Genomic DNA, 8,857 nt, shown 5'->3' on the forward strand with positions numbered 1-8,857 from the left:
GGAACATCAAGTATTGAGAAGAATAAATAAGAATTGCACAAGTGTATTAATCACACATCCTATCAAAGAGCCACAGCTGACGTGTAAAGTTTGTAGCCAGACCATTATCGTCCTTAAAGACCGACACTAGAACGGAGAACCGTTTCTCAACAGCATAGCTGCACTGCAACATCTGTTTCCGAGCAACCTAACAGAAAACAAAAATAAACCAAAGTGGAAAATTTATAACTGTGTAGAGAGCTCATGTGTGCACTCCCTACCATGCCATGCAGTCTGTTATTTATTCCATTAAGGGGGAACTGACATAGGATGCACTTTACAGTGAGGTCACCCAAATATACAAGGACCTAGTCCAACCCACTACATATACACAATGTTTAACCCTTTATAAATGCATTTAATCCTGATTTGCTCTCTCAGTCATTAGCTGACAGGGGCTAATATTAAGGTGTGCTCTAATACAGAATAAATAACCAAACAGCAAGAATCTTATTATTGTGTTTATCAGTATTTTCAGATACATAATGGTGGATGATGATGACATAAAAAGTCTTGATGGTCGTTTAAAGCTATGATTCAATGCATTGCCTTGCACCAACACCTATGAACGCATTCTTGTTTTATGAAAGGCTGACTGGTTTGTGTCAATAGGACATACCGCTACCTACTTCATTTTGTATTTATATATCTGATCGTATTTTACCGTTGTATATAGAAAACGTATGTTCTTTCACTTTAGCCATAAAGAGAACAGGTTTAGCTTGCAAGTATATGACCTCACGGATTTTGACGCAAATAAATGGCAGCGAAATATTTTTTCAAAGTTTGTGAATACTGTGAGAATTACACAGATTTTTTATTTCACATTTATAAAGTAAATGCCATTGTTGATTTATTAAGCCATACATCTCTCTAAACCCAAGGATCATTTTAAAGCTTATTTTTTACCCAATATTGCATGATTAAAAATCAAGTAAAATTACCTAAATTATGTAGCACATGTCACATGATAGCCTTAAAAAATCAAAAATAACTGCTAATCTGAGCACCATTACTGTTCACACTACATGTTACAGTTTTGGTCGGCGGAACTTGTTAAGTATAATCAGGTTTGCAACATGATCTGGCCCTTTTTCGAACTATCCCAGATGTTACGATATTTTTAACCTGTTTGAAATTATCGCCAATGGATCTCGTTTTGTGTGACACTGTGTAACTAATCAAGACAATCACAGCGCTGAAGGATTACGTGGAGGAATTAAAAACTGCTGGAATGTATTCATTAACATTACAGGGCGTGTTAAATGGCAAGTGTAACAGACAAAAAGCTATTTTAAACTATTCTAAACCAACACGTCTGTATAATAGAATATAGAAAACACTTGGTGGCGTAAACGCACCAGCAAAAATTTCCAAATGGGATATATCGCCCCATATGTCGGCGCCACACAAAACATCGCTCCCAATGGCATATATCAACCCTTATATTGACACCACACAAAACATCGCTCCCAATGGGATATATCACCCCATATATCGACGCCACACAAAACATCGCTCCCAATGGGATATATCAACCCATATATCGACATCACACAAAACATCGCTCCCAATGGGATATATCGCCCATATATCGACATCACACAAAACATTGCTCCCAATGGGATATATCGCCCAATATATCAACAACACACAAAACATCGCTCCGAAAGGGATATATCGCCCCATATATCAACAACACACAAAATATCGCTCCCAATGGGATATATCGCCCCATATATCGACACCACACAAAATATCACTCCCAATGGGATATATCCACACCACACAAAACATCGCTCCCAATGGGATACATCTCCCCATATATCGACATCACACAAAACATCGCTCCCAATGGGATATATCGCCCCATATATCATCAACACACAAAATATCGCTCCCAATGGGATATATCGCCCCATATATCCACACCAAACAAAACATCGCTCCCAATGGGATATATTGCCCCATATATCGACATCACACAAAACATCACTGCCAGTGGGATATATTGCCCCATATATCAACAACACACAAAACATCGCTCCAATGGGATATATATCGCACCATATATCGACAACAAACAAAATATCACTCCCAATGGGATAAATCGCCCCATATATCGACATCACACAAAACATCGCTCCCAATGGGATATATCGCCCCATATATCGATGCCACACAAAACATCGCTCCCAATGGGATATATCGCCCCATATATCGACAACAAACAAAATATCACTCCCAATGGGATAAATCGCCCCATATATCGACATCACACAAAACATCGCTCCCAATGGGATAAATCGCCCCATATATCGACATCACACAAAACATCGCTCCCAATGGGATGTATCGCCCCATATATCAACAACACACAAAATATCGCTCCCAATGGGATATATCGCCCCATATATCGACAACACACAAAATATCACTCCCAATGGGATATATCGACACCACACAAAACATCGCTCCCAATGGGATAAATCGCCCCATATATCGACATCACACAAAACATCGCTCCCAATGGGATATATCAACCCATATATCGACACCACACAAAACATCGCTCCCAATGGGATATATCACCCCATATATCGACACCACACAAAACATCGCTCCCAATGGGATATATCAACCCATATATCTACGCCACACAAAACATCGCTCCCAATCGGATATATCGCCCCATATATCGACACCACACAAAACATCGCTCCCATTGGGATATATCGCCCCATATATCGACACCACACAAAACATCGCTCCCAATCGGATATATCGCCCCATATATCGACAACACACAAAATATCACTCCCAATGGGATATATCGACACCACACAAAACATCGCTCCCAATCGGATATGTCGCCCCATATTTGATTTGATTTTGATTTGATTCAATTTATTGTCATTACACACATACAAGTACAGTGCAACGAAATGTATTTTTAGAAGAAGATAAAGCATAACATGGGGAAGGTGGGGAGAAAAACATGTACACAATACACCAAAGACAAGACTTGCAACAGGGATAGGTAATCCAGTTCCGACAAGCAGCATCTGATTCTGCTGCCATGGTGGCGCCGCATGCAGACCCACTTGTCAGGCTGGCGGGTCAAAGCGACGAAGGCATTGGATCTGGGTGTGAGTGGCCGCCCTCGAGTGCGGCCTATGTTTGTGTGTGTGTGTGTGATAGTCTGTGTGATAGTCTGTGCAGGTGTTTCAGTAGAATGGGGGAGGTACACAAGAGCGTCTCTCCATACTGCTCCACTCAGGGTTGATTTCCAGCAGCAGCCTTGGCCAAGGCTGATACGGGGGAGTCGAAAGAGATAAGATTGATTGTTTGGTCTTTGGGCGAGCAACCGCATTCCATTTCCACGAATACTCTCATTGTCCATTTGGTCTCCAAAAATATCAATTTTCCCTTGCAAAGTCGTGAGCTTCTCCGTGATAGAATCCATATTGCGGTTAATAGTCTCATTTCCAGAGCCGACCGCTCTTCCCACGACTTCCATCATAACGGGCAGCCTTGTGAGACTTTTGAGAGCTGTTACCGTTTTCTTAATTTCTCGATAACTAAGGGCACAGCCTAATCAAATCAGCATAATACCTGTTATCATGGTTCCGAATAGGTAGATATCTTCAATGTCCTCCACGGAAAGAGGAGCCAGACACACGATCCGCCATCTCTCCCAGGCGTCCATCGTGTAGCCAGCTGCGAACGTTCCGTCAGGGCAGACAGGTTCCCCCGAACCCAAGCTTCTCTTCGAGAAGATCGTGTCAATAGCGTTGAGAGACCAGTTGATCAGATCCATAATTTCAGTTGTAGAGCAGTGCAGAGAGAATCTCTCAATAGATGATACGAGACGAGACACGAGATCAGCAGGAAAAAAAAAGGGAAGGACGGGAGCGAGAAAAATGCGACTGCCTCCGTTGACAGAGCGAATATATCGACGCCACACAAAACATCGCTCCTAATGGGATATATCAACCAACATATCGACACCACACAAAACATCGCTCCCAATGGGATATATCGCCCCATATATCAACAACACACAAAACATCGCTCCCAATGTTATTAAATTATTAATTTCTCGATAACTAAGGGCACAGCCTAATCAAATCAGCATAATACCTGTTATCATGGTTCCGAATAGGTAGATATCTTCAATGTCCTCCACGGAAAGAGGAGCCAGACACACGATCCGCCATCTCTCCCAGGCGTCCATCGTGTAGCCAGCTGCGAACGTTCCGTCAGGGCAGACAGGTTCCCCCGAACCCAAGCTTCTCTTCGAGAAGATCGTGTCAATAGCGTTGAGAGACCAGTTGATCAGATCCATAATTTCAGTTGTAGAGCAGTGCAGAGAGAATCTCTCAATAGATGATACGAGACGAGACACGAGATCAGCAGGAAAAAAAAAGGGAAGGACGGGAGCGAGAAAAATGCGACTGCCTCCGTTGACAGAGCGAATATATCGACGCCACACAAAACATCGCTCCTAATGGGATATATCAACCCACATATCGACACCACACAAAACATCGCTCCCAATGGGATATATCGCCCCATATATCAACAACACACAAAACATCGCTCCCAATGGGATATATCACCCCATATATCGACGCCACACAAAACATCGCTCCCAATCGGATATATCGCCCCATATATCGACACCACACAAAACATCGCTCCCATTGGGATATATCGCCCCATATATCGACACCACACAAAACATCGCTCCCAATCGGATATATCGCCCCATATATCGACACCACACAAAACATCGCTCTCAATGGGATATATCGCCCCATATATCGACGCCACACAAAACGTCGCTCCCAATGGGATATATCGCCCCATATATCGATGCCACACAAAACATCGCTCCCAATGGGATATATCGCCCCATATATCGACACCACACAAAACATCGCAAACAAAAGGATATATCGCCCCATATATCGACGCCACACAAAACATCGCTCCCAATGGGATATATCGCCCCATATATCGACGCCACACAAAACATTGCTCCCAATGGGATATATCGCCCCATATATCGACGCCACACAAAACATCGCTCCAAATGGGATATATCGCCCCTTATACCGACACCACACAAAACATCGCTCCCAATGGGATATATTGCCCCATATATCGACATCACACAAAACATCGCTCCCAATGGGATATATCGCCCATATATCGACATCACACAAAACATCGCTCCCAATGGGATGTATCGCCCAATATATCAACAACACACAAAACATCGCTCCCAATGGGATATATCGCCCCATATATCAACAACACACAAAATATCGCTCCCAATGGGATATATCGCTGCATATATCGACACCACACAAAATATCACTCCCAATGGGATATATCCACACCACACAAAACATTGCTCCCAATGGGATACATCTCCCCATATATCGACATCACACAAAACATCGCTCACAATGGGATATATCGCCCCATATATCAACAACACACAAAATATCGCTCCCAATGGGATATATCGCCCCATATATCATCAACACACAAAATATCGCTCCCAATGGGATATATCGCCCTATATATCCACACCAAACAAAACATCGCTCCCAATGGGATATATTGCCCCATATATCGACAACACACAAAATATCACTCACAATGGGATAAATCGCCCCATATATCGACATCACACAAAACATCGCTCCCAATGGGATATATTGCCCCATATATCAACAACACACAAAATATCGCTTCCAATGGGATATATATCGCCCCATATATCGACATCACACAAAATATCACTCCCAATGGGATATATCCACACCACACAAAACATCGCTCCCAATGGGATATATCACCCCATATATCGACACCACACAAAACATCGCTCCCAATGGGATATATCAACCCATATATCGACGCCACACAAAACATCGCTCCCAATGGGATATATCTCCCCATATATCGACGCCACACAAAACATCGCTCCCAATGGGATATATCAACCCATATATCGACACCACACAAAACATCGCTCCCAATGGGATATATCGCCCCAAATATCAACAACACACAAAACATCGCTCCCAATGGGATATATCAACCCGCATATCGACACCACACAAAACATCGCTCCCAATGGGATATATCGCCACATATATCGACGCCACACAAAACATCGCTCCCAATGGGATATATCGCACCATATATCGACGCCACACAAAACAACGCTCCCAATGGGATATATCGCCCCATATATCGACGCCACACAAAACATCGCTCCAAATGGGATATATCGCCCCATGTACCGACACCACACAAAACATCGCTCCCAATGGGATATATCGCCCCATATATCGACATCACACAAAACACCGCTCCCAATGGGATATATCGCCCATATATCGACATCACACAAAACATTGCTCCCAATGGGATATATCGCCCAATATATAAACAACACACAAAACATCGCTCCCAATGGGATATATCGCCCCATATATCAACAACACACAAAATATCGCTCCCAATGGGATATATCGCCCCATATAACGACAACACACAAAATATCACTCCCAATGGGATATATCCACACCACACAAAACATCGCTCCCAATGGGATAAATCTCCCCATATATCGACATCACACAAAACATCGCTCACAATGGGATATACCGCCCCATATATCAACAACACACAAAATATCGCTCCCAATGTTATATATCGCCCCATATATCATCAACACACAAAATATCGCTCCCAATGGGATATATCGCCCCATATATCCACACCAAACAAAACATCGCTCCCAATGAGATATATTGCCCCATATATCGACAACACACAAAATATCACTCACAATGGGATAAATCGCCCCATATATCGACATCACACAAAACATCACTCCCAATGGGATATATTGCCCCATATATCAACAACACACAAAATATCGCTCCCAATGGGATATATATCGCACCATATATCGACAACAAACAAAATATCACTCCCAATGGGATAAATCGCCCCATATATCGACATCACACAAAACATCGCTCCCAATGGGATAAATCGCCCCATATATCGACATCACACAAAACATCGCTCCCAATGGGATATATCGCCCCATATATCAACAACACACAAAATATCGCTCCTAATGGGATATATCGCCCCATATATCGACAACACACAAAATATCACTCCCAATGGGATATATCCACACCACACAAAACATCGCTCCCAATGGGATAAATCGCCCCATATATCGACATCACACAAAACATCGCTCCCAATGGGATATATCGCCCCATATATCAACAACACACAAAATATCGCTCCCAATGGGATATATCGCCCCATATATCGACAACACACAAAATATCACTCCCAATGGGATATATCCACACCACACAAAACATCGCTCCCAATGGGATAAATCGCCCCATATATCGACATCACACAAAACATCGCTCCCAATGGGATATATCGCCCCATATATCAACAACACACAAAATATCGCTCCCAATGGGATATATCGCCCCATATATCGACAACACACAAAATATCACTCCCAATGGGATATATCCACACCACACAAAACATCGCTCCCAATCGGATAAATCGCCCCATATATCGACATCACACAAAACATCGCTCCAAATGGAATATATCGCCCCTTATATCAACAACACACAAAATATCGCTCCCAATGGGATATATCGCCCCATATATCGACAACACACAAAATATCACTCCCAATGGGATATATCCACACCACACAAAACATCGCTCCCAATGGGATAAATCGCCCCATATATCGACATCACACAAAACATCGCTCCCAATGGGATATATCGCCCCATATATCAACAACACACAAAATATCGCTCCCAATGGGATATATCGCCCCATATATCCACACCAAACAAAACATCGCTCCCAATGGGATATATCAACCCATATATCGACACCAAACAAAACATCGCTCCCAATGGGATATATCGCCCCACATATCCTCACAAAGGCAGTCAACGAGCTTGGTTAGAGTGGTCTCCCCAGAGGAACCCGCTCGCAGCCGCCTGGACAATGGTTCTTGCGGGGCGCCGTCAGGCCCCTCGTCAAAGGACTTCATGGATCTTGCTCTACGCACCACCAAGGCCACGGCCCAGGCGATAGGAAGATCCATGGCCAGCCTAGAAGTGTTCGAGCGCCATCTGTGGCTGAGGCTTACGGAGATCAAGGAGGCAGACAAAGTCCCCCTCCTAGACACTCCAATCTCCACTACCGGCCTCTTCGGACCGGTGGTGGAGGGATTCGCAGAACGCTTCAAGGCTGCGCAGAAGTCTTCGCAGGCCATGAAACACTTTCTGCCGAAAAGACCCAGATCTAGACCGGTGGCGACCCACCCCAAGCCAGCTCCGACGCAACAGCCGGTGAGAACCCCTGCTGCTCAGAAGGCTCCGGGAGCTGACGGCCGTCAACGCTCCCGATCGGGACGGCGCTACCCGCATCCCCCACGACAGGGGCCCCGGCCTAAGATCACGCTGGACCCTGCGCCTCAGGCCCCCTCCTGAGACCGATGCAAGGAAGAGGAGGGCTACAGGGCCCGCTCCAGCTGGCCCTCCTTCAAAGTCCGCTCTCATGTCTGCCCGGTCACCCCGTTCAGTTCCGGGTGCCGGCAAAATATTGATAATGTGCAAGGTTGTAAGTGCGGGGCCTGTTCCAATGCCCACACAATATACTGCAAAATGTTTAATAAAACACAAACATTGTCAAAAAAAAGAGCAATCTTCCTCTTCCATTA

The sequence above is a fragment of the Barbatula barbatula genome (assembly GCF_947034865.1).
Source record: "Barbatula barbatula genome assembly, chromosome: 1".
Taxonomy (NCBI): domain Eukaryota; kingdom Metazoa; phylum Chordata; class Actinopteri; order Cypriniformes; family Nemacheilidae; genus Barbatula; species Barbatula barbatula.